General features: G+C 48.2%; 1 long non-coding RNA gene across 1 annotated transcript; it reads right to left on the reverse strand.

Moving 5' to 3' along the window:
- Window positions 1–721: 721 nt before the first annotated feature.
- LOC146192932 (uncharacterized) lies at window positions 722–25,014 on the reverse strand. The gene is made up of 3 exons (XR_014706781.1): window positions 24,937–25,014; window positions 21,189–21,321; window positions 722–18,940 (listed from the first exon to the last, which is right to left on the reverse strand). It is a non-coding gene; the product is annotated as an uncharacterized LOC146192932 (long non-coding RNA).
- Between the last annotated feature and the right edge of the window lie 1,062 nt (window positions 25,015–26,076).

Here is a 26,076-nt window from a genome sequence, read left to right on the forward strand (position 1 = left end):
CTGTAATCTATAAGTCGGGCCGGAAGCATTCAGACGCAGACTGCTTATCCCGCGCTCCAGTCGATGCTCCCCCGAAGGACGATGACGACGACGCCTTTTTGGGACCGGTAAGTGCCAGCAGTTTCGCAGAACAACAGCGATCAGACCCTGAGCTGAAAGCGCTAGCCGATTACTTGGAAGGAAAGACCGCTTCCCCTCCTGGTGTGTTCAGACGACATTTATCATCCTTCACGTTAAGCAATGGCCTCCTCGTGAAGAAGAACTTCGCACCTAACAAGACCGCGCAGCTTCTCGTAGTGCCTAAAACCCTTCGGCAAGAAATTCTGCAGGCGTTGCACGATGAGCCAACAGCAGGCCACCTCGGATTTGCGCACACGTTAGTCGAATCCAGAAGAAGTATTACTGGCCGCGACTGCCTGCCGAAGTTGCCCACTACGTGAAGACGTGTCGTGAGTGCCAACGACGCAAGACGCCGCCGAACAGACCAGCAGGACTACTAAACCCGATTCCGCCCCCAATCCTGCCCTTTCAACAAATTGGGATGGATCTCCTCGGCCCCTTTCCATCTTCGTCTATGGGTAACAAGTGGATCATCGTGGCCACTGACTACCTTACCCGTTACGCCGAAGCAAGAGCACTACCAAATGGTACCGCGGCAGAAGTCGCCAAATTTTTTGTCGAACAAATTCTCTTGCGACACGGCGCCCCAGAAGTGCTCATCACGGACAGGGGAACGGCGTTTACGGCAGAGTTGACGCAAGCCATCCTGGAATACAGTCACACAAGCCATCGACGAACAACTGCGTACCATCCCCAGACCAATGGCCTTACGGAGCGCCTGAACAAAACGATCGCGGACATGATCGCTATATACGTCGACGCTGAACACAAGACCTGGGACGCCATCTTGCCGTACGTGATCTTCGCGTATAACACGGCAGTCCAGGAGACGACCAGAGCGACCCCGTTTAAGCTTGTGTACGGCAGGGAGCCCACGACGACGCTCGACGCAATGCTGCCGCACGTAACCAGCGAAGACAACCTTGACGTCGCCGCCTACCTGCAGCGTGCAGAGGAAGCCCGACGACTCGCACGGCTGCGTATTAAAGACTAACAGCGCACCGACAGCCGACGATACAATTTACGACGACGCCACGCAGAGTACAATCCAGGAGACCAAGTGTGGGTTTGGACACCAATTCGCCGTCGCGGATTAAGTGAAAAGTTGTTGCGTCGATACTTTGGGCCATATAAAATCCTTCGCCGCGTCGGACCCCTGGACTATGAAGTCATTCCCGACGGAACATCAGCACCACAATGGCGACGCGCACGCCCAGAAATTGGACATGTTGTACGACTGAAGCCATATTACGCGCGTTAAAGAATCTGTGGTGTTTATACTTTGCAGTGTTTATGTTTAAGTTTCTTTGTTTTGAAACATCGAGGCGATGTTTTTTTAAGGGGGGAGTAATGCCGTGAAACCTGCAAAACAGCATTTGTTGTTTTTTAACAGCCGCCGGCATACAGGCTTATCACTCTGATTCTGGACCGCGTATCAGTTCTGTAATCTTTGTTTGTTACTGCTCGATGTCGCGAGTCACACCTTTATCAGTTTTGTCGTAGTGCAAGACGCACCGAGATCTGTCTGGAAGGTACCGGCCACTCGGGTGTCTTCCACAATGTTCCAGCCCGTGCTGGTAGCTGTTTGCGACGTTATCTAGATTGTTCTGTGCAGCCTTTAAATTGAGCGTTGCCGAGTGTGACGGGCATTCTTTGTTCGACGATCGACGAGCCCGTTTGTTTCTATCGCCGCCGCCGAGTTGCTTAGTTCTTTTGCGGGCGCAAGTCAGCCCAAATAAAGAGTTTCTTTAGTGCAATCATCGACCCTTCATTTGTGTCGTCGCCCTCGTCACCACTACGTGACAATATAAGCATGGTATCAGATGCGCTAGAATTAAACTGTAGTCTAGAGTTTGACGAAACATCGTCTGGTCAGGTGGTGACATAATGAAGAAGAAGGGTCACTGACCAAGTCAAAATCTGTCGGCAGCCTCTTCGAAAAATGGGCTCTCCTGAAATACCCTGGCATCGTGTGCAGAGCCCGGGAAACCGATGAAGACATCAATCAACTTGTTTCGGTCATCACATATGCCTTGAAGAATCACTGACAGGTACTTTTTCCTATTTTAATACGTTTCAGAAGCCCTACGGCTTCCTTGTTCACAAGGACTTGGTCAGTGACCCTACTTCTTCATAATAGAATTAAACTGCATGCTTGTACAAAACTTACAAATGGCAGGAATTATTTGGCACCAAAGCAGAAATTTTCATGCATCATTTATTTTCCTGTAAGGATGTATTTCCATGCGACTAGGTATAGTAGAGTATCATTACTTGCAAATGAAATGAAACATAAGGAAAAGTTTACAGAGTGCAAAGTTCAGATAAAGTCCTTGCAAGACTTCAGCTCGTCCCGTACACTTTCTTTTCCCCTTGGTTTTTCACGTTTCCTTCAGCACAAAAAAATCCCTCTGGCAGGCAATAGCGGATGCCATTATTGCACAATTCGGAGAAGCAATGACGGCGCTTCAGATTGAAAATAAATGGAAGAGTCTGGAGCGGTCATACAAAGGGGCCAAGAACAAAAACTCTGCATCTAAACCTATTTGTGCAGCATTTCTTTACAAGTTGATTTTCCTTTTCTAGGGAGCTCAGTGCTGGAAAAAAAGGTTCAATAGGTTCCACTTGCAACAGCGTGTTGCCATCGAGAGCACGTTTGGCTTGCTAAAGTAAAGTTTCAGAAGGTTGTATCTAGTCGACGCGGGAAGCATTAAGCAACGCTGCCTAATAATAATGGCCGCATGCGTACTTCACAACATGTGCAACGACGAGCGAGATTTTTTCGATGAACTGGGCCAGCTGCCTGAGCTGGAAGAAGTGCAGAACGATGAGGACAGTGATCTAGATTTTGACTGCAGCACTGCCAAACAGTGCGAAAGGGTGCGCGAGGCCATCACCCAAAATCAGTGCTGAATGTGTGCTAGTTTGATCTTTTACGTGTGCTGTTTCAGTGTGGTGACACAGTTTGCGACTGTTTGTTTGATATACATGGATTCAAGGTTTAATAAATAGTGCATGATGTGATTGTGCTGTAATACTGATGGAAAGTCGTAGAAAGGCATTTTCAGGGCTCAACTTGGAGGTTTATTTGCACCCTGCGTCTCTACAGCCATCACAAGTCGCTCAAGTAGAGTCATTTTTCTCTCGAAGCGCTCAGCCCGCTCTCGTTTACATTCCTGGAGACTGCGGTGACTCCTCAGGTTTGTTGATTTCTATGTGGCAGCCGTCCACGCAGCCGATCTTGTTACGTGGTCCCTTGCCGCCAGCTTTCGCCAAGAAGTCAGTCTTGCTGCGCTCTTGCTGTTGCCAGTTCGGCCAAACGATCACCGATGAGCTGATGCTGTTCAAAAATTCCAGCACTCTTTCGATGCAAGCATGTATGGACGACACTGAAATATCAAACCGGTCGGCTAATGAATACATACTGCATTGTGTGCCGAGGTAACTGAGAACGGCGAGACACGTTTTTTCTGGACTAATTTGTGGACGGTTTCCAATGGGGTGCGGGAAAAACTACGACTGTCTAAAAGAACCCACAAGAGCGTCAAACGTGCTCCGTGAGAGGCGGAAAAGACGCCTGAACTCGGTCAAAATATCGGCTCACAACGTCCTCACAGTAACGCGGCACATGGTTCCTGTCCAGCCTCACTAGCTTCACTGCAATCATCGCAACTAAGTCGTCGAGCTCCTCTTCTTCGCTATCGGAGTCCACCAGCTCCATAGCTGCTTCCATGACAGTAGGCAATAAACCGCATTTCTTTTTTTTTCACAGCAAACGGGAATATACACACACAACGAACTACCGCACCACGCAACAACCCGACTGTCCCGACACCCAAGCGCGCCAAGGGCAGCAAAGCAGAAGGCTTGCACGCCTTCAGCACTTCGACGTTCGTTTCCGATCGTCGCTAGTGTCGCGCTACATCTGCACTGCTGAACTGGCGCTGCATGAACGCGGAACTTTTTCTGAACTGACGTGAATTGGTGCACGTCGTGCAAGGCGAATCGAACGGACCTCTAGACTTCTTTGGACACATCGCTGCTTGCGCTACTTCCGCCACAACCCACCGTGCTGTGAATCCTGGATCCCCTGTCCCGGATGTGAAACTGCTTAACTTGCGCGCCGCCCGACGCAAAGCACAGCATAAAGCTCGCTGCACGGGCAAACCCGAGCACTGGACAGTTTATAACTACCTAGATGCCTACTTCCACCGCCATGCCAAAAAACTCCGCCGACGCAGCTGGATTAAACTCTGTAGAGCTCTAGACGGTCCCCGATCCCAGAAACGAGGGTGGCGAATCCTGTCGTCAATGCTCCGGCCTCACGTTCCCCGAGCCCCTGTCCTTGCCACAGCGGTACAGTAGAATCTCGATGATATGAATTCCAAGGGAGCACGCAAAATATTCGTATCATCCCGAATTCGTATGATCCAAAACAAGTCAACTTCCACATGGGAATGAATTGAAAATGAACCAAACTTTATTATGGCAAACTACTAGTGGCCGAAAAAGTCCGTAATACTTGTCTGTACTTTTTTGCTGTTGATGTCGCGGACAAGCTACGCCTGAAAGGCATAAAACCGTGCCGCGGTTTCGTCGCTCACGATGCCGGCACTAACGGTGCGGCGCAGATCTGAGATCAAGGGATATGATAAGAAGAGACTTTCTGGATTTTCACTCGATATTGAAGACATGTACTATTCTATCTCACAAGAAGGCTTGTTAAAAGAACTACGAGAAATGATTGAGAAGCAGGCTATTGTTTTCCAGAATTCAGTGGGGGTGTTTGTGGATACCTTCTTAGAGTTGATTGCAGCCTATCTCAAGTCAACTGTTGCATCCCATGATGGAATATTGGTGTATGCATAGGTTCGAGAGTTGCTCCCGTTCTGAGCGATGTGTACCTAGCCGCATGTGACAGAACTATTCTGACGGCTATTAAAGATAAATGGATTGTAAAGATAGTTTGTTACGTTGACGACTTTTTGGTATTGTGTGAATTAGAGAAAGGAAATGCGACTGATCAACTAAAAGACACAGCCCTTGCTGTGTTTGAAGAAAGTTGCCCTGATCTAAGATTCACCTGGGAACTTCCAAAGGAAGTTGTTTTGCGCTTCCTGAATTTGAGTCTTGAATTCTTACCAGTACACTTATGTTGGACTTACTAGCCAAGAGCGAACAAGCAGTTTCTTCCGTGCATGTCCCACTGTTCAAAGACTGTAAAAAGAGGTATTGCGAAGGCTGCATTGACGTCGGCTCTCAACAAATCATGCGACCACCATGTTAAAAAAAGTTTTCTTAGCCAGATTGAGAGGCTTCTGGAGGCTGGATATCCTGAGCATTTGCTGTGTAGCATAATAGAAAGCATTGTCCTGCCGATCAAGCGGAGGATTCGAAAAGAAAACCTTACTCAAGGAAACAAGTGGTCAGTGGCACCATATATGCATGGCTTCACCCATAATCTAATGAAGATTGGTCAAAGACATGGCATCCGGATTATTCTGACGGCACCAAACAGGGCTAAAGGGATGTGTGTGCAGGTTAATAACCAGGACTTCAACTCTGGATGCAAAACTTCGCACCGGACTAGGTACGCTAATTGTATTCAGGGGGTTGTTTATGCGATTCCCTTGCATTGTGGAAAGAAATATATTGGACAGACAGGAAGATGCCTCAATGAAAGGATTAGAGAGCACACTAAGGCAATATCGGACAAGTCTGGCACAAATCTGGCTGTGCACTGCAAAGACTGCGTTGATTGTAGAGACCAAAAATGTCCGGCTGACCTTCACAATGTTAAGGTTATGAAAAGGATGAAGGACAAGTTAGCCAGAGAGATTTATGAAGCATATGCAATCTGTGACTTGGGAAACCAATGTGTCAGCATGCCATCAGTGGTTTTGTTGAAGAAGGAAGTAGAATTTTTGCGCAAACCGGCAGGATGTTAACGAAAAGAAAGAAGTTGGCTGCAGACGTAAAGTGAAGGAAGAAGATGTGCGGTTTCCAGTTAATATAGTTGTCAGTGCAGCGTTGTCCTTGTGTGCGTGTGTGCACCTCTTGTGCTTTGGGTTGGTTTTACCTGCTCTGCTGCCTTTTTCAAGAAATACCCTACAATTTTTTCTGCTGACGCGTCATCATTCGGTTTGGGGGCCGTATTGATGCAAGTTCAACCAAACAATGAAAAAAGACCTGTTGCATTTGCGTCACGCTCGTTGACGCCTGCCGAAACCAGATACTCTCAGATTGAGAAGGAAGAGATGGCATTGACTTGGGCGGCAGAACGATTGATTCGAAGGGTACATCAATGGTCTTGAAATTTTGTTTGAAACCGACCACAAACCACTTGTAACGTTGTTGGGAAAATCACCTTTAGATGTTTTTGCCTCCTCGTATTCAGCGCTTTTGCATGAGACTTATGCGGTTCAGCTTTACGGTTGTGCATATCCCGGGTAAGAGACTCGTTACTGCAGATGTATTGTCTAGAGCCTCGATTCAGAGAGACCAAAGTGATGCACATACGCTGAGTATTGGCGAAGTCGCCAAATTCGTTTCGGGCTGTTTGACAAATGCCGTCGAGGCTAGCCTTTTTAAACGAGTCAAAGCTGAACAAGTAGCCGGTGAAGTCTGTCAAGCTCTCATAAAATTCAGCCTGGAAGGCTGGCTCAAGTTCTCATCGTTGTCGATGGTCTTGCGTCCATACTGGCAGGAAAGAGCAACGCTGACAGTCGCTGAAGGCGTGCTACTCAAAGGTGTGCGGCTGGTGATTCCACAAAAATTACGTGCAGAGGTCTTGACGCGCTTGCGCGAGAGTCACCAAGGAATCGAGAAATGCAGAGCTCGAGCCAAAGAGTCCGTATGGTGGCCTGGGTTGAGTTGCCAGCTGAGAGCTTTGGTGACTGATTGCCCAGTGTGCGGAGAACACAGGCAACAAAAGTCGGAACAACCACTCCACAGCATCCTTGGCAAAAGCTAGGTGTTGATCTCTGCCATATTGAGGGAAAATGGTATTTGGTGGTAGTAGATTATTTTTCTAGATACCCAGAGGTAGCCTTGCTATCTTCGACAAAAAGTGTCACTGTCATTATGCACCTCAAAAGTTTCTTAGCAAGACATGGCATACCAGAGATTGTCATCTCGGATAAGGGAACACAATTTGTATCTCAGAAATTTCAGTCGTTTGCTCGCGACTATGGCTTCCGCACTGTGACGACGAGCCCCAGATACCCTCAGGCAAATGGGGAAGTAGAAAGGATGGTCCAAACAATTAAACGGCTGATTATAAAAGCTAAGGATCCCTATCTTTCGCTGCTAGCATACAGGGACACCCCAGGGCCACTAAGAAAAAAACCCTGCAGAGCTTCTGATGGGCAGGCGGCTGCGCACAACAGTCCCTGTCCCTCCCAAGAGCCTTCTGCCCCAGAAGGTGAGCCTGAAAAAGTTCAGAGACCGCGATGTAACCATCCGACAGCGGCAGCGTAGGTAGTACTTCAATAGTCGTCATAGGGCTCTTCCGCTGCCAGTCCTCAAACCAGGAGCGGAAGTATGGGTGACAGACTGCAAAGTGAAAGCGCAAGTCTTACGTCCTGCACAACGTCCGAGGTCGTATGTAGTTAGAACTTCTACGGGTGTAGTTCTAGAAAGAAACAGGAAATTCCTGGTTCGCTTTGTTTCCCAGCAGAATGACTGCGAGGAAGAAGGAGGTAGCTATGAGTTTCCGCAGGTATATGATAGTCGGGTAGAAATGGAAAAGGAAACTAATCCATCTAAACCGAAGGCACCTGCCGATCCATCTAATACCCCCTTGCCACAAACTAGCCCTCCTGGATATAGAACACGATTTGGCCGTCATGTCCGACCGCGAGACCGATATGGGTTCAGTAACTGACTGTTATTTTGTTTTGAGCATTGGTTGCATCCATTAAAAAGTGTTCATCCTTTGTTGGTGGCAGTGCTAAGTTTGTTGCATATGCCAGTGTATCTTTTCAGAGAAAAGGGGAGATGTGCTGATAGCACCTGTGCTGCGTGTCATGTGTCTGCGTTATCGGATACCTGAAACATTCTGTCCGTGATGTCACTGGTCACATGAGTGCTTGCTATATAAAGATGCTGTTTGCGTAAAATAAAGGGTTGTTGTTATCGTGCCGGGATCGGGGCCAGTCTCAGTTCCTTCCTGCCCGCTGCCCGGCCGCGCTCGCCGTCTGGCAAGGGACCGAATGTGACACTGTATCTCTCACAGCTCCATCTTAGATGCTCTTTGCACCTTCGGTGTAGTCGGGAACCTCGTTGGCTACATCCAAAACTTTCTCTGATCGCACCTTTAAAGTTAAGACTGGTTCCTCTTTAAGCTCTCCTCGCAGTGTCCTCTCTGGCGTCCCTCAGGGCAGCGTACTCAGCCCCTTTCTGTTTAACCTCGTCTTGTCACAGCTTCCGCGCCGCATCAAAGCCCTTCACTCTGGTGTGTGCATTTGCCTGTACGCAGGCGACATAGCCCTTTACTGCAGCGGTTTGACACTCTGCAACCGCACCGTCTGTGCAGAGCTCCAGTTTGCCTTACTCACAGTTCAACAGTTTCTCCAAAGTGTCGGGCTTTCCTTGTTCCCCACAAAAACCGAAGCCCTCGTGTTTCACCCACGCCCTGCGGCTATGTACCTCAAACTGCCACTCACACTAGGAGAGGTTCCTCTTCCCTGGAAGAAATCAGCCTGTTATTTGGGGCTCACAATTGACCACAAACTCTCCTGGCGCCCAGCCGTTTCTTCCCTCAGAAAAGCAGCCTCCCAAGTCACATCGACCGCAAACAAGCTTCTAACTAAGGGTGAGGGGTGCTCCCTGTCTCTTGCCATTAGATTTTACAATGGCATTGCATTGGCGAAAACCCTTTATGCATAAACCATTCAACATCCCCCTTCTCCTATGGCAAGCCATCGACACTGACCAGCGGAGTGCTATTCGCAAATTCTTACGCCTCCCTCACTTCTCCCAAGTTGCAGCTACTTATGCGGAAGCTGCCCAGTGGCCTGTTTCACTATGCGCCGAACAGTTCGCCTTGAATGCGATCGAGTGCATGAGGCGAGCCCCTGACACTGCTGCCATCATCGCACGGCTACACGCCCCTCATTCCAAATTGGGTCGTATAGTCGGTACGTTCAACACAGAGATCGCGGATCCCCTCCCCAGTCCTCTCTGAGGCCTCCCCCTCACTCTCGCCCACCATTCTGAATTAAACTCAAAGTGAGCGGAATATGTTCTAAGCAAACCACACTTATATGTGCAATGTGACAAGAGTCTGCTGCTCTAAAAGACGAGGAACTGCATGGCAGCCTCCTAATCTACACCGACGGTTCGGTGGCACGAGATGGGACTGCTGGAACTGCAGCCTGCTTCGTCCCTGCCACCAACTCAAGTGCTGTCTGCCGCCTCCCTTTCGGAGCCTCTTCCACAACAGCTGAGCTAGCGGCACACACGTGGCCGCGGACTTCCTCCTAAGCAGTTCTACTATTGCCGCTGCTGCCATCCTGTGTGACTCCAAACCAGCCTTGCAGCTCCTATGCAAGCCTGAGTACAGCATACCTGCTGTACAGTCACTAAGCAACAAGCTTAGAGCGGTTGAGGACAGAGGCACCAACCTCATTCTCCAATGGCTTCCGGCCCATGTCGGCATCCCAGGCAACGAACGGGCTGACGCCCTGGCCAAGAGTGCCCACACTGGCGACGCACCTGTCACCAATTCCATCATATGTGCCTGTCACCAATTCCATCATCAAATTTGATGTGGCCAGGGCAAGAATTCTTAAATGAACACTTGCTGCTCACCCAGACGCCCACGTTGCAGCCGGCAATGCTCCACAAACAATCAAGTTCCCTGACTTCACAGCTCCCCAGCACGCAATCATTCTTAGAATGCGCATCGACTGTGTTTGGACAGCAGAACGACTCCACCGCCTTCGCCAGACCGGACTTCCATCATGCAGAGACTGTGGTGCTGTGGAGACTCTGGATCACTTACTCGTGCACTGTCCGACCTACGATGGGCAGAGACGAACTCCTTGCTGGCTGTCGCAAGTTGGGGCTCCCAACAGCTACTAGCGATGACCTGCTGTTTCCACGTGGCCCCTGACATAAAGTTCAGAGTGCTTTCTTTGCCCTTTGGACTACATGGAGTCCACCCACCTTATTATGCGCCTATGACATCTTGGCGTTTCGCCTCACCTGTGCTGCAGTGCGTTTATGTACTGTACTCAATCTGTGGCTAGCTCGCGTTATGCTGTGCGCGTACGACTGCGTTCCCCTCCGCATTTGACCTACCTTGTGCCATCCAGTGTTCAAGTGTTCTCAGCTCGCGTTTTGTGCTCACCTTGCCGCTCCTAGTGAGAGTATCCTCCGCGGCTTGTGGATTTCCCGCGTTTGTGCCCCCGGATGCCTGTGCGCGTGTGTCTCCTACTCGTCTCACCCTGTGTCGTCTTCGTGTTCCCCCGTGTCTTCTGCATCCGCTTGTGCTCCCCTGTTCTGTGCGCTTTGGCCTCATACCGTACTCCTGGCTGTGTCATCCTAGTGCATTATGCCTTTCTGTGTTGTGCCTAAACTGTGACAGTGACCTCCCTGACTAAGCATTTGTTCGCTGTGCCCAAAGTGTGACTTCACTGACTATGCCTTCGCACATTGTGCCCATCCTGTGACTCATTACTGTGCTCAGTGGCTGTGTCGTGTTTACGCACACTCGAGCCACTGTACCTCCGAGTGTTGTGCCCTCCCTGACTATGCCTTTGTTCGCTGTGCCCAAAGTGTGACTTCACTGACTGTGCCTTCACACATTGTGCCCATCCTGTGACTCGTTACTGTGTCGTGTTTGTGCTCACTCGAGCCACTGTGCCTCCGAGTGTTGTGCTCAGACCGTGACCTCAGTGGCCCTCCCAGAGTGACCGCCATCTCCTGGAGCGACTTCCTCTTTGCGGGCCCTTGTGCCTGCACCGGTACGAACTCTGGACCCCTCCACAGCCCCGCTTCACTGGGTGTCGCTCTCCTATTGTCCGCCCATTTAACAGTGGGCCGACCTTCAGTGATCCCATCCTAATGCCTCACGCTTATCCCGGCGCTTAAGGCTCACCGGATCCTCTCGCCCTTTACATTCCTTCCTTGCCACTATCCCAGTCATGCTCCCTTCCTTTTACCCCCCTTCCCCCTTAATTCAGCGCAACGGCGGTGAACCCTCATTCCTGAGGAGACAGTTGAACCCGCCGATCCCCCTTTCATCCTCCCCAACAAAAACCACTTCTCTCGAACAAAAAAAAAAACTTTGCATGGAGCACTCGGCACAAAAGCCAACGAGGCCAACTCGCGGAGGTAAGTGTTTTCGGTCGGCGCGTACTGGTATCTATGAGAAAAGTGCTTAAAGTGCAATGCGCAGGCATGTGACCCGTGGTTCTATTTGTTTTTCTGTAAGAAATGCAAAGCAACTGTGAGGCATGTAGTGGGGCCAAAATAAAGTTCTGTTGCTGCATGATCATCTGTTTGTATGTAGCTGCATAGTTCGGAAAGAACATAACCATGGCAATGCTTCCACCCTTGCAGGGACTGAACCCAAAGACTTCATGCACTGCAGTTCCACTGTGACAGAGCTTTCAATATGTCGTCCATTGTAATGTACGCTGTATTTTTCCAGTGTTCTCTATGACTGTGTTGCTTCTGAGTGATACTATGACTGTGTCGCTTCTGAGTGATACCTTCTGCCCACACACTTCCTTGATGTATCTGTGATGTTTGCATCTGTTTGTGTGCCTATGAAGATTTTATACTTAAGCTAGTCAGTTCGAGCACAAGCTAGAATGCATATTATGCACTCAATTTGTCAGCTTTATCCTTGATAATGTCACGTGCCTAGCACCGCGCGGTCCTCCCATCCTAAAAGCTGCTGCTACGTATCAGCACCTATTCAACTGAAACCCACTAAATGTGGCTTTCTGCAGCTCTAACTACAGTTTTCTCCACAGCCAGTTATGCAATTCAGATAATGTTAAGCTGTGTCCACCGACAAAGTTTGCACCGTGAAAGACTACACCATAAAAAGTAAGGGTCATTATATAGTAATTTCTACTTCAATTCTGGTCATCTAGTGCCGTGCAGGAAATGAAAAATGTGAAAATAAGTGAAAGTGGTTCGGCTTAGTTTGTGAGATTTAATGTCCCAAAGCAACTCAGGCTATGAGAGACGCCGTAGTGGAGGACTCCGAAAATTCTGACCACATCTGGGGTTCCTCAACGTGCACGGACATCGCACAACACACGAGCGCCTTGCTTTTCGCCTGCATCGAAAAGCAGCCGAAATTAAAAATGTGGTTACGGCAGTTGAGATTTCGCTCTCATTATTGCATATAATAACCAGCAGGGTGCCACGGTCATCTGTACCTCAGCGCCACCACAATGGTATAAATAGCCTGACCAGGTAGCGAGATGTGTTCTTTGGTGTTCCGCGTGTGTACCGACAAGCCGTCGACAATAAACCCGTTCCGACCAGCGTCTCAACTCTAACAATGGCGACGAGGATACCACGAACCTGCCTGTTTCTGAGTTATTCAGTTGTTGCCATCTTGTAACAACCGCACAAACAAAAGAAACGCAGGTCCGCCGGAGGTGGTCGCACGGGCCCTATGATGGAAACGCGCCTCCGATTGATTGCCGTGTTGAAAAGCATCTCCCCATTGGCTGCAGCTGCGGCAGCAGGCAGGTTGGCAACCGCAGCAGGATGCTGTCACGCTGTTGTCTGCTTCACAAACTCAGCCGGCTTTTTTATTTGGCAAGCGAATTCGGGTTTTTTGCTGCTCCCACGATACGGATGCTCTGTCTAAAAGGGGAAGACAGCTGGTGCATCCACAACAAGGCTGTGGAAAAAAAGAAGCCAGCATCAAAGCAACGGTACAACCTCCCAGACTATGTTGCCGAGGCATTGCTACCTATATACACACGCCTCTCCAACAAGAAACTACTTGAGCGTTGTCAGAGAGGCAAAACGCAAAATGCAAATGAGTGCCTACACTTCGTGATATGGTCACTCGTACCCAAAACCAGGCATGCCTTTCTCTACACTGTTGAGAGTGCAGTAGGAGAAGCTGTCGCCAGATTCAATGCTGGGAAAGAACTTGCGACTGAGGCTATCCTTAAGGAATTGCACGTGAATCAAAACAGCCTATTGGTCCAAATATGTGCCGAGAAGAAACCAGCGCCGGCTGGTTGCATCTGACAGGAAGCATGCAAGTGCTGAAAACTTCCGGCGTGCCATGAAAAGGAAACAAGGAAAAATAGTTGATCATGGTTATGTTCCTGGAGGCTTCTAACACAATTTGCAGTAAAGTCCAAGTTTTTATCTGCAACAAATAAACTCCAGCCTTGTTTTCAAACTGCTTTTTTTGTTTTCTTAAGATGAATTTTTTAACCACTCCACATACTGTTGCCCAAGATATCTCCAGATGTGGTGGTCAGACTAGAATTATTCTTGTTGTATTTTGAAGCTTATGAATTGTTCTCTGCAATAAGATCTAAAAGGCATAACATTTCCCCTTTGAAATTTAATTAAATTGTAAGTTATTTGTTGAAATTTTCCCAATTTTTATGGACGTAATTGGCAAGTCTATAACTTTTATGCCAGGGAGGCCAGAATTATAAGAATGGTATGTTCGCACTCTCTGGCTTTTGCAGAACACACAGATATAAAATTTTATTCATTTTTGATTAGGAACCTATTAAAAACTTGGCCACAATGATTAGTCACTAATTAATATTTAGAAATTGACACAAGATAGGTAAAAATAAATTGAATATTTGTGTTTAGCATATAAAAAATACATCAGGCATACATTTTTCATCTATGTGCGACAAAAACTACCTAAACACCAAAATATAGGTCGAATTTTTTTTTTTTTTCAAAAAATTGTGGCGAAAAGCCGACCCTCGTCTTATATAACGGTCATTGGCGGAAAAACTGTGGAGGTCTTGCAACAATGGGCGGCTGAAGTCAACAGCCTCCATCACATCTCCATCACCATCGCCATCAGCAGCAGCGCGGCGTACATGGAGGAAGAAAAAAACTAGTAGAGGGAGCGCCGCGGCGGAAAAGTGAAGCCTAGTCATAAAAACTATAATGGAAAGAATCATGGGAAATTAGCCGTCACGTGATACGGCAAGCAGTAGCCGGTAGCTGGTTTCGGTTTCGCACGCTTCGCTCTGAAGGAATGTCTTCGCGTGGCCTTCGCTACGCGACGCCTGCACTAGAAACTTGAGGCGCACGCTGCGAGCAGGCGGTAGATGGAACTTTGGACTTTAGACGGGCTGATCACGTGAGGACTGCTGCCGCCACGCAGTGCACCCGTGTATTTCGCGAAGTATGGCTGGGTTCTCTCAGCTGCGCCATATGAAATGCTTGCGGGGCTCGGCGATCAGACGAAGCACACAGAACAAGAAGAACGAGGGGACGAAGCGCTGATCATCGCTTTGTCCAGTCATCTGCTGTGTTCTTGTGCTCTGTCTTTGTGCGCTGAGTCCCGCAAGCATGGAATCAAACCAACTAGCCCAACAAAAAGTACTGCCATATGAAATGCTGCGTGCCGGGATGCAAGAACTACACAGATATACCTCTCGGGGCTGTCGCTCCAACGGTGAGTACCCTGTTATGCGCACTCCTCGAGAAACGAAACGTTTGTTTTTCAGGGCAGGTGCATGTATTGTTCGAGACGAAAATCGTTTGATTCATTTAGGAAATGCAGACCTCAAATACACATTGTTACGCTGAAGCCAGTTCCCCAGGCATGCAAGGTTATGTCGAATTCGTAGTCTCCCTGACGAAACCAAAGATGAAAAGGCCACCTGCAGTTCTCACTAGTGTGCCTATAAACATGGAGTACAATGCAACAATTGTAAACAAAGTAGCTTAGGTGTTACGAGGAGACGCGCAACTTTCGGCAGACCACTCCGGTAAGCTTTCCGCGGGGACATCCAAAGTCACTAAAAAATACCATGTACCCTGCTGCTTTTAAGTCTGGCAACTATGTTGGCTAAATTCCCAAGAATCATTGCGCGCAAGAGAGAGAAGGGAGCGGCGTCAGAGGAGGATGGCTTGCGGAGGCTGCGCGCGCTCCCTCCTAGTTTTTTCTTCCTCCATGGCGGCGTAGCATCGCCACTTGTGTTTCCGTTGTCTGGAGCTAGCCACCATAGGTATAGTCTAGAGACTGCTAAAAGCCAGCTTTTGACTTTTTTGCTTCAAAATGAGCGGAAGCCGACGACAATTCACCATCGCCTTCAAGAAAAAGGCGATTGAGTACGCGGAGCTTTATGGTAAGCTGGCAGCACAGCGTGAATGTGGAGTATCCGAAAAGAGCGTTCGGTACTGACGGAGTCAGAAGCTGCGTATTGCTACTTGCAGCAACCAGAAGAAAACATCATTTCGTGGGCGGACTGCACTGTATCCAGAACTAGAAGCCAAGGCTGTGGATTTCGTCCGGGAGCTGCGTGCAAGGTCGCTGCCTGCGACTGCCGAATGCATCCGCGTGAAAGCAGTAGAGATTGCGCGTGCCTCGGGACTCACGAGGACGCAGTTCAAGGGCTCACTATCCTGGGTGCTGCACTTCATGAACAGGAAGGGCTTTTCACTACGGCGCCGTACATGTGTGCCAGAAACTGCCCGAAGAGTTTGAACACAAACTCATCGAGTTTTAGCACTATGTGATTGCACTCCGGCGCTAACGCGAGTACATGGTGGGGCAGATCGGAAACGCCGACGAAACACCCGTGTGGTTCGATATGCCCTCAAGCCGAACTGTTTCCGAGAAAGGGGCGAAGCAGATCAAGTTTCTACGTAACTACGAGGAACGAGCACTCGCGATTCACTGTGATGCTTGCGTGCACAGCCGATGGGAAGAAGCGGCCCCCTTTCATCATTTTTAAGAGAAAAAAATTGCCGAAGGAGGAGTTCCAATGTGATGTCATCGTCCGGGCCAATGAAAAGGGCTTTATGAACGAAGCGTTAATGCTGGAGTGGATCCGGCTTGTCTGGAAGCGGCGACCTGGTGCTTTCTTTGAGCGAGCGAACATGCTCGTTCTTGACTCGTTTTGAGGCCACCTCACAGCCGACGTAAAACGGGCCCTGTGCGATGGCAAGACTGATCTCGTGGTCATACCTGGTGGGCTGGCGTCTATCCTCTATGCTGCAGCCACTAGACGTTGTGCTAAACAAGCCTTTTAAAGATAGAGTGCGCAAGCTCTGTAATGAATGGATGCTGGGCAGCAATCCGACCACCCCCACCGGCCGCCTGTAACGTCCACTGCTTGCGACTGTCTGTGGTTGGGTGTCGTCGGCGTGGAAATCTCTGCCCGAAGAGATGGTGCTAAAGGCATTTAGAAAATGCAGCATCAGCAACGCACTGGACAGCACAGAGGATGATGCTCTGTGGGATGTGGGCAGTGACAAGCACTCATCATCCGACTCGAGTTTGGACGACTCTGATGACTCTGAGTAGACCAACGCTTGCGCACTTCGTGTCTTTTCTGTGTACCGCACACCTGACCAATTTTTCAACAGTATAGCGCGACCATCGACCCGCGTGCTTGTCAGTGCCTTATTAACGGTGCTGAGTGGTGAGACAAACGAACGCGCATGTGTACACTTGCGCTTACTCTCGCTTCTTTCACTGCTCCGTGCCATGATGATAAGGTGCTGACAAACGCGCGAGTCAATGGTCGCGCGATACTGTTGAAAAATTGGCCGGGTGTACATACGAGCAGCATTTAAGTGAAAATAAATACTGTCACCACTGTTCAACCGGTCGAGTTGCATTTGTTTAAAGGTAAGGGTGTCTTTCGGTACTTTGCCATTGAAAAAGATTTTTTTCATTTTTAGAATTGGTCAGTTGGGGGGCCGACCTATATTCTGATCCGACCTATAGTCCGGTTTTTACAGTAACAAAATTAGTTTAAAGAGTAGTGTCTCCCCTTAAGGATATGGCGAGACAGTGTTCATGGCTCCTGTCTGCAGCTCCCCTCGTGAATCTTCACCTCTGTACGTGCACCTTGTTACTCTTTTAAACACTAACCACTAACCTCTGAGGTGGACGTGTGTGCGGGCAGATGAAACCACAGGTCAAAATAAAATTGTCATGGGACATTAGCATCAGGCGAGCCCTAAGTGGCACTCAACCGACTGCCACGCAAGTCAGCGGGCCTCGCTTGGGAAAACCAGTCCTGATCACACAAACACAACGGCACTGGCACAGCGCATGCCATCAATAAGAGACAGATAGAGTGTAGACGCGGGAGTGGCTATTCGCATTCACCGATTCAAAGAAACAAGACACGCAATGGCAAAGGTACAGTGGCTTTCCTGCTATGCATGTGCGCATGGCGAAGAACTCCCATTATTTGACATCACTTTTCATAAATCTTCCAGCTGCCTAGGTAAATGAACATGAAACGGGAATGAGTGGAAACACAATGAAGCTGCTCTGCCTAAGCAATGTTCTCAGTGTCCTCATCAACACAGTCTGCTGTAATGTTGTTTGTTCTGTGAGAGAGCAGATATATCCCCATTTTCGCTATGCACAGCCCTTTCAAGTGATTATGAAAGTCTCTTTGGTTGTGGGTGCAGCAAGGCTTGGTCGACATACGGTGGCCAGAATCATTGGATCTGGCTGAAAAGAACAATTCTCACGAAATATTGGTAGGATGGGCAAGTGGCAAGATGAACTACATAGGTGACAGGTGTCTTTTAGTCACTATTCTGTAGAGACCTTTTAACTCAGCGGCAAGCTTAGATGTGTCATTTGTAATGGGCTCCTGGCGCTGAAGCCACACCTACTGACCAATTTGGATGTTGGCATTGCGATGTGACTGATCATAATAGTTTTTGCATTCTTGTTGAGCTTGAAGTGAATTGCAATGTACCTTTGAGCGATATTCGGTGAGGTCTAGTGGCCTTGCTTTAAAGTTAGTTCTCGCTTTTCGGCGGAATTTCTCTGTGAGCCGATTGGGACCATAACCATGCAAAAGTTCAAAGGAAAAACTCCTAAACATGCATAGCAGGTTTCTGGTCATGCATGCGCGTGTGGAGAAGCTATGGCAGCACTCACATCTTCATCACAATTCATCATAATTTGCCATTGGCTGTCAGTTCCCCCCAAATAATCACCAGAGCCAGGGACAAAATAAGTGCGTAACAAGGCAGTCCTGCTGCTTCTCTAGACACATACACAATGCCACTGAAAGCAAGCTGACCGACAAAAACAGTTTGCAAATTCCTGACACTTTATTAACTCAACAAAATGCCAGTACGAAAAAAGAATTTGCAGCACATGTACAAGTAGATAACACGGCAGGCAAAACCATGAAGAGATATCTTAAAGAAACGGTGTCATCCATGGTACATGAGTGCCTTAATTTGAAAACTCATACGAACCCTCCGGGCTAGTGGAAGTAACTGTGCCTCAAGGTGCCTAGCTTTACATTATTTTTGTTCTTCGGAACACATGGCTGTCTGCCACCAAAAATGCAAAAGGAGAAAGCAGTACTCCCACCTTCATCCACAGTGACTAGGATGCAAATTGACTGCCAAAAATTTACACCTTCACAAAGTCCGACAATTAACCAACGTTTCAGAACAACGATTCGGTGCATTGTGCAGACCCATCTTAAAGAACAGCTTGAGCCTGTGAGCTATAAAATTCTCCTGGACGTTGGTCATCATGAAATGACATGAATATACTCACCGTTTGCTGTACCCTTGAGTCGTTGCGAAAAAGCAGCATGGACATTGCCACTTACCCAATGCAGTCGCTCCTCACTCACTGAAAAAAGATGTACAATAAAATGTAATGCTTCTACCTCACCCAGGACTACCAAGACGCATTAAGCAATTCTTAGAGTAATACTTTGGATAACTGCATAGCTTGTTTATCACTAAAACACATTCTTCACTTCTATGCAGTCAGGTACTTGTTAAGCAGCAAAAGGCACAATAATGGGTCACTACTAAATTAACTACAAAGAAACCAAGGTTGGCAATTTTTCTTAAATACAGTCAAGCCCACTTATAGCAATACAAGTTCTAACAATATAGTGGATATAACAAGGGGCAGCCACTATATTGTCAGCTTTGCCATGTGTTCTATGGTAAAATAAACTGCTTATTACAATGGTTTCCCCCATAATATACCGTATTTACTCGCATAATGTTCCAACTCGCGTAATGCTGCACCCCAACAATGGGCGGCAAAAAATTAAAATTTTTTTTCCCTCGCATAATCATTGCACCACCAATATTACCACCGCGAGAATCGTCTGCTAGTAGTAACAACCGCCATCTTTGGAGCACTACTGAACCTAGCTGGCCTCGTGTGCACGCGTTACCAGGCGGCGATAGCATGCTCGGGTAGATCATCATCGGTTAGGCTCGTCTTTTTTTTTTTTATTACCTCCATGATGCTTGCAGTCGTCGCCATTTTGTAAAATGTCTCCGCGTCTCATTGTCCCTCACATGCCCCGCCGTTCTTTTTGTCTTCGCTTTGTTCGCAAGAAAACGATGGGAGCTGACAGTTTCAGGCTGGCTTTCCCCATTTCGAGTTGATGCGGGAGTTTCGGTCTACGTGTCGTACATCTGTACAGATTGCTGTCACTTCTCTGCCAGTTTTTGTTCCTTCATTCCGTCCGTGTTGTTTGCTTTGTCCCACCGGCTACCGTGTTCTTGGTGCCGAATCGCGATGGGACGGTACGCAAGTTATACAGCTGCTTTTAAGCTGAAAGCTTTTGAGTACGGGCTACAGCACAGCAACCGCGCTGCCAGCAGGCACTTCGGCGTCAACGATTTCTGCATAGTACACTACTGGAGACAGCGATTGCAGTGTCGACACGGACTTGGATCAAGTCTCTGATCAAGAGTAGAACTGTATGGTCTGCTGTGAGCATTATACCACGAAACGCGGAGTGATGATGAGGCTACGTGCGGTAAATAAAGTGCTTTAACAATTTGTGCTTTTGACGACCCTGTACTTTTATAACAAGGGTAAGTTCTGCTTGAAAGTAATGTGTTGGTTATATTTATAATAGCTGACCTTACAATCCCGATAAGCACCTATTTAAATTTGCTTTTAGCGCTCCGAAACATTTGCTCGAAAATTTTCCCCGCATAATTATCACACCCCCCAACTTAGCACCAATTTTCCGCAAAAAAAAGTGCAAGCATTATGCGAGTAAATATTATTACCGGCTACAACAATCAAATATGGTAACTGAAAGTCAAGAGAAACACCAAAACACGGCGACCATAAAAGCGACGCATACGCGGAGACAATGCTGCTGCAGCGATAATAAAAGAAAAAAGATCGGGACAGAGCGAGTCGAGCCAAAGCATTGGCCGGGTGAGCCGGGGAAGCTTGCATGCCGCGGAGATGTGAGGGAGGACGGAGCGCTTTCTCACAAGGAGAAGGGAAGGCATAAGCCACTGCTAGGTACGACCTTTCTGAGGGAGAGCTTCGAGCGCTCCCACTCGAGACTGCGGAATTCGTGACCTCTCTGACTCTGCACAGTGAAGCGGTGCAGTCCATTCTGAGGGTGCGCTAACCGTGGTGCACTGCACAATCCTCCCCTATTTTGTCCAGGCCCACGCTTTGCGGTTACATATTTTTTATTGCAGGGGTGCAACAGTGTTCATGCACGTGTCTTTCTAGTGTGATTCTCCTAGAGTGCCATCCTCGTTGCCCCGATCTTGCTGGCCCTGGATTTTTTGTGAACAGCGCTGGAGGATCCTCCTGAAACATTGTATGTGAGCACAAGGACAGCATAAAAGTGTGCAGCTTTGTGCGAAAGTATGGCCTGACATAACCGACAGTATTGACAATCATCCGCAACATGCCCAAGATCGAGAACGAAAGCGATGCCAGTGCTGCTCATGCAATGGACGACGGCCGGAAAAGGGTTCGACATAGGGCCTACGAAGACATAGAACAGGCGCTCTCCTAGTGGTTCTTAAACGTCCGTGCAGCGAACCTGCAGATTAGGGGCCCGATTTCAGTGGAGAAGGCTAAGCACTTCACATACCTCCTGCGCAACACCATTTCCAGCCTGGTGGTGGTTGGATTCAACAGTTCAAGGAGAGACATGGAATCGTCGTAGGCGAGGCAGGATTGCTCGATGTTGACGCTAGGCAGGAGTGGCTTGAGGAAACACTGTCCTGCATACGAGAAATATACACAAATCGGGACTTGTACAATGGGAATAGGACTAGGCAGTTTTTCCGTATGCTACCATCAGACTCATGCTGTCAGAGGCGATCCCTGTAAGGACAGCAAGCAAAGCAAATTGCGCATGACCGTTTTTTGTGTGCCAACATGGACGGCAGGCACAAGTGCCCCGCCTTCATCATAGGGAAATCCAAGAACCCTCGTTGTTTTCCCGGTTCGTTGCCATAATAATGGGGAAAGCATGGATGATGCACGAACTTTTCCCGTGAGTGGCTGGTCAAGTTTGATCAGCAGATGCAGCGCAAAGGCAGGAAGGTGGCATTGGTGCATGATAAAAAGTGCCTACTCGAGTTTGCACCAAGCCTGTAACCAACCAGTGATAGCCGCAATGAGGATTTGTTCGGTGCGTGCTTGGTTTATGTGCGACGGGGCCTGATCCCGATGTATTTTGTCGTTTGTTTTCTTTATGTAGGGGCCGAGTAGCGCTGATATCACAGACAGCTATGAGCACTAGACCGTAATGTTTAGCACGTTTTATCATGACTGCCGCCTCACTAACACGAAAATATACGGCTTTTGTTGTGATGCACCACCGTTCGCGAGCCGAGTGATTAAGCTTTTCATGAGGCTGGTTGGTTGGTTTGTAGGGTTTAACGTCCTAAAGCAACTCAGGCTATGAGAGACGCTGTAGTGGAGGACTCCGGAAATTTCGACCACCTGGGGTTCTTTTGGTGCGTAGCACGACTTCTGGCCGCAATTACGTATTTCACTGGTGGCAGTCCAATGCCTGCTCTTGAGGTACGAAGGAGACAGTGGCGATGCCGCGAGCCTAGGCGGTGTTGCGCCACATGGTGCGTCTTAGCCAATGAGAAGGCAGAACGGCCTCACAGCTACAGCCAATGAGAAAGTGGTGTGTATCACAGTTGCAGCCGTCACAACTGTCACCGGCAATGCTGTACAAGCGCCTGTTACTCCTGATTGAGTAGCTGCATGTCAATTGCCCACCATAAATACTGGCTCTCTTCCGTAGTGTTAGTCAGCCCGCGACCTTCACGGGTGCGCACGGTGCTCCCTCGGCTCTAAGCCGCTAGGTATTGAGAACCCCTAAAGATGGTGTAAAGGGAGCTCACAACGCAGCTGCGCCGTGCTTTTGATGGAAATATAGCCGGTGTAAGCAGTGCTACGCACCTACTTCACAGCCCTTTAACTATGCAAATTGGCTGTAATTTTTTCATAAGTGCTTCAAGTCCAGTGCATGAGAAGAAACATCGTTTATAATGAGTTCAGCTCCACATTCTTCACATAGGTGTTTGTCTTCTTTTGTCAACAAATCAAGCTGACAAACTATTAATACCACTGTGCGGTTACAAGAACAGCACATACAATGAGAAAGGTGCTTTCTGACAATTTCTCATCACATTATAATATTGGTCTGTGTTCTCATAGCTGCACAAAGCAACTACTAGTGTTTGGCTGGTGCTCCATCATTTCTGCTCAGGTTGGCAGTGCTTGGCCTGCTTTGCCTTGCATACCACCTGGTATAAGGGCACGGCTTTACAGCAGCACTAAGCATGGCATTAAATGATTCACGACACAATGCCATCCCACCATGAGTTGATAAGAAACATTTGTCGATGAGCATTTGGTTGGGAATCTAGAGGAAATATGGTGAAAAAGAAATCACCGACTGTCCTGCCCAGTGCAGCAAAATATAAAGCATTACCCTGACTTTCTAGAAAACTGCTGTACTTGCACTCAGTAACTCTGCCGCTCAATGTACAATGTGGCATGTCAGCCACATACAAATATTTGACATGCCCAACCATTTAGTGCAGATAAACTTATCATCACCATGCAGACTGCAGAGTGAAGATAAATTCAGACAGGCAGTTAAAACTTATTGGCCAAGATCAGCGGTCTCTAATCAGGTCAGTAAACTGTCATCCACTTAGCAAACTAGACTTGTAAACAATGTAGAATCATCTAATAATGGTTTGATTTGGTTTGTGGGGTTTAACGTCCCAAAGCAACTCAGGCTATGAGAGACGCCGTAGTGGAGGACTCCGGAAATTTCGACCACCTGGGGTTCTTTAACGTGCACTGATAACGCACAGCACACGGGCGCCTTGCTTTTCGCCTCCATCGAAAAGCTTTCGCCGAGGCCGGGATTCGATCCCGCGCCCTTGGGAACAGTAGTCGAGCGCCGTAATAATGGCCTACCTGCTGTAGGTATCCGAGTCCCAGTGAAAGCTGCACAGAATAAGCGCTTCATTGTCTACATCTTGATTTAATGGAGCCCAAGGAACAAGCCGAAAGTATCAACACCCTTATTTTCTGTGCAGTACATGTGCACAAGCAGAAGAAGTAATGTCAGGCTGCATATCATCCTGCTCTCTCTCTCTCTCTCTCTCTCTCTCATATGATGCATGGTTGCAGTCAGCTGCAACTCAAGCAGTAGTCAAGTTCTGTCCACAAACATTTGGCACTGCAGTGTAGTATGGAACCATTGAACTACCTGAGATCAAACTTTCCGCAGCAAATTGCCAGCTGCTTCTACTTTGCTCGCAATCAAAAATGAATGTCAGGAGGATGCCAGCCAGGCAATTCCTCCAGTTGTCACCAGACTAGATCCTGCCATACTTAAGTGTCACTGATGCCACAAAATGTTATTGCGTGCAGATGCTTCTGTGGGCTTATCTTCAGGTCATTTGTGCTCCGATTCCGGTAGCAACTAAGTGAGTGCGTGGGCCGCTAGTTTAGCGCGCGATCACGTGACGCTTTCCATCAAACCCCGGCTTTAAGAAATAAGTTAACTGCTTTTCTCGCCCAATTGTCTGCCCTTCGTCCCAGGTTTTCCCAATAACCGCAACTTTAACTGAAAGAAGAAAGCGTTGATGGTAGTAAAAACTTTTTGCGCAAAAACTTTCATAACTGTGAAAGTATAAATGTAAAAAAAAGAAAAAAAAAAGGAACTCGTCGGCGCGAGGGACGGGGGTGTACTTACACCCTACAAACAGTGGGCTGAGGCTTCAGTTCACGCTTTCATGTAGCAGCGTAGGCCCGCTTTACATCGCTCCTGCCAATCATGCTAACCTCCCTCGCCAACGAAACGTGCAAACAAGCGTTTGAACGAAGAGACGATTTGCAACTACAGAATAAAATTTAAGCGAAGCACAGCAAGAAAACATTGAGCACGAGGTTTATTTTCAAAAAGTTCGATCAGGCAAACAAGAGGCACGATACTTTGACTGAGAGCCTGTCCGCCAGACGCTACGCTAGCCACACCGCAAAGTGTTTACTCACTGCCGACGTGTTTGAAGAAGGTCAGTGACGTTGCAAGGCAATAAAGTCACTTCAACAGCTTAGCCACGAGATAACAAATGAACGAATGAACCTCGTCACACACACGTTCCAATCACGACAACACGTGCTGCACTACCGAGCCCGAGTGGCCTGCATAAATAAAAGACGCCAAGACTAGGAACACAAGAAGAGGCGTCGCGGTGTCTTTTTTGTCTTCCGTGTCGATTGGTCATGCTCTCCAGTAAAACCGCACTCGATTAACTGCAGACAACTTGCACCAGCGTTAACCAACGCTTGCTTACCACTCGAGACCAGCCGCCTCCATGCCTGCTCCTCACTCAGTGCCCACCACGGGCGAAACAAAAGATACATCTCACAACCATGCAGGTCCCTCGCAACTGTCACGTGACCTAACGTCACCACGAGGGCGGGGTTTGGCGAAGGCGGAGTACGTGTGTCGTCTGCTCGATGCGCATGAACATGATGGAGCCGTGCGGGGCCCCAGGAGCCTGCGTTCCCCGAACTACTCTGTTTAAATAAATGTTTTCAATACTACTACTCAAGTCACAAGGTTTCTGTGGCAAATACTGATCTCATTCCCCGCGTACAACAATCATCGACTGTTCCAATCTTCTTTGCTCTTTGTTTTTATTGCGCACACTTGATCATGAGGGGGGCACGAGGACGTCTCGAGCAGTTTGATACGAATGCTTCAACTTACTGAGATGAAACCGGCCATGCGCACACCCAGATCAGAACTAAGGAGGCATGCTCCATCTCCCGCTCCCGCAGCCGCTCCAGTCTGCCACCAGGAAATAATAAGGAAGAGAATCTCTTTGTGCTCAATATGTGTACAGCCCACCGAAACAAATCAATGCGAAATTCTTGCTCATGTTCAAAAAAAGCACTAAAGGTTGCCGGCTGCGAACCACTTTTAATCTGCGGAGACTTCAATGCTAAACACCAGGAATGGGGATATGATACACAATGCCGGAAGGGGAAGATCCTGCTTGAATCCATATTTTCCAATGGGCTGTCTCTAATAACGGATTCGGCGACGCGCGCATGGGTAACAGTGTCTGTAAAGACACCACGCCCGATCTTACACTAACTCACAGGTGCAGCCCAGTTGAATGGTGCAACACGGGAAAAAACTACGGCAGCGATCATATGGTCATGGAAATTGGGCTCAGATTTAATCTTCGGGATACCGTGCTACGAGCCAAAATAATACATTGGGATTGATTTCGCTCCATCAGAGTGGCTGCAGATAATAAGTCCTGGTCTTCACTGACTTAGTGGCAACAAGAATTTAATCGGCATGTAAAGGAGGCCACGTAAGTACAGACGACGAATCTCCAAGTCCCAAAATTTGACAAACACCTCCTACATCTCCTTAAATCCAAGAGAGGATTGGAGGGAAGGTGGAAAACTAAAAAAAG

The sequence above is a fragment of the Amblyomma maculatum genome, chromosome 4 (assembly GCF_055883805.1).
Source record: "Amblyomma maculatum isolate TAMU_Amacu chromosome 4, ASM5588380v1, whole genome shotgun sequence".
In the NCBI taxonomy this organism is placed as follows: domain Eukaryota; kingdom Metazoa; phylum Arthropoda; class Arachnida; order Ixodida; family Ixodidae; genus Amblyomma; species Amblyomma maculatum.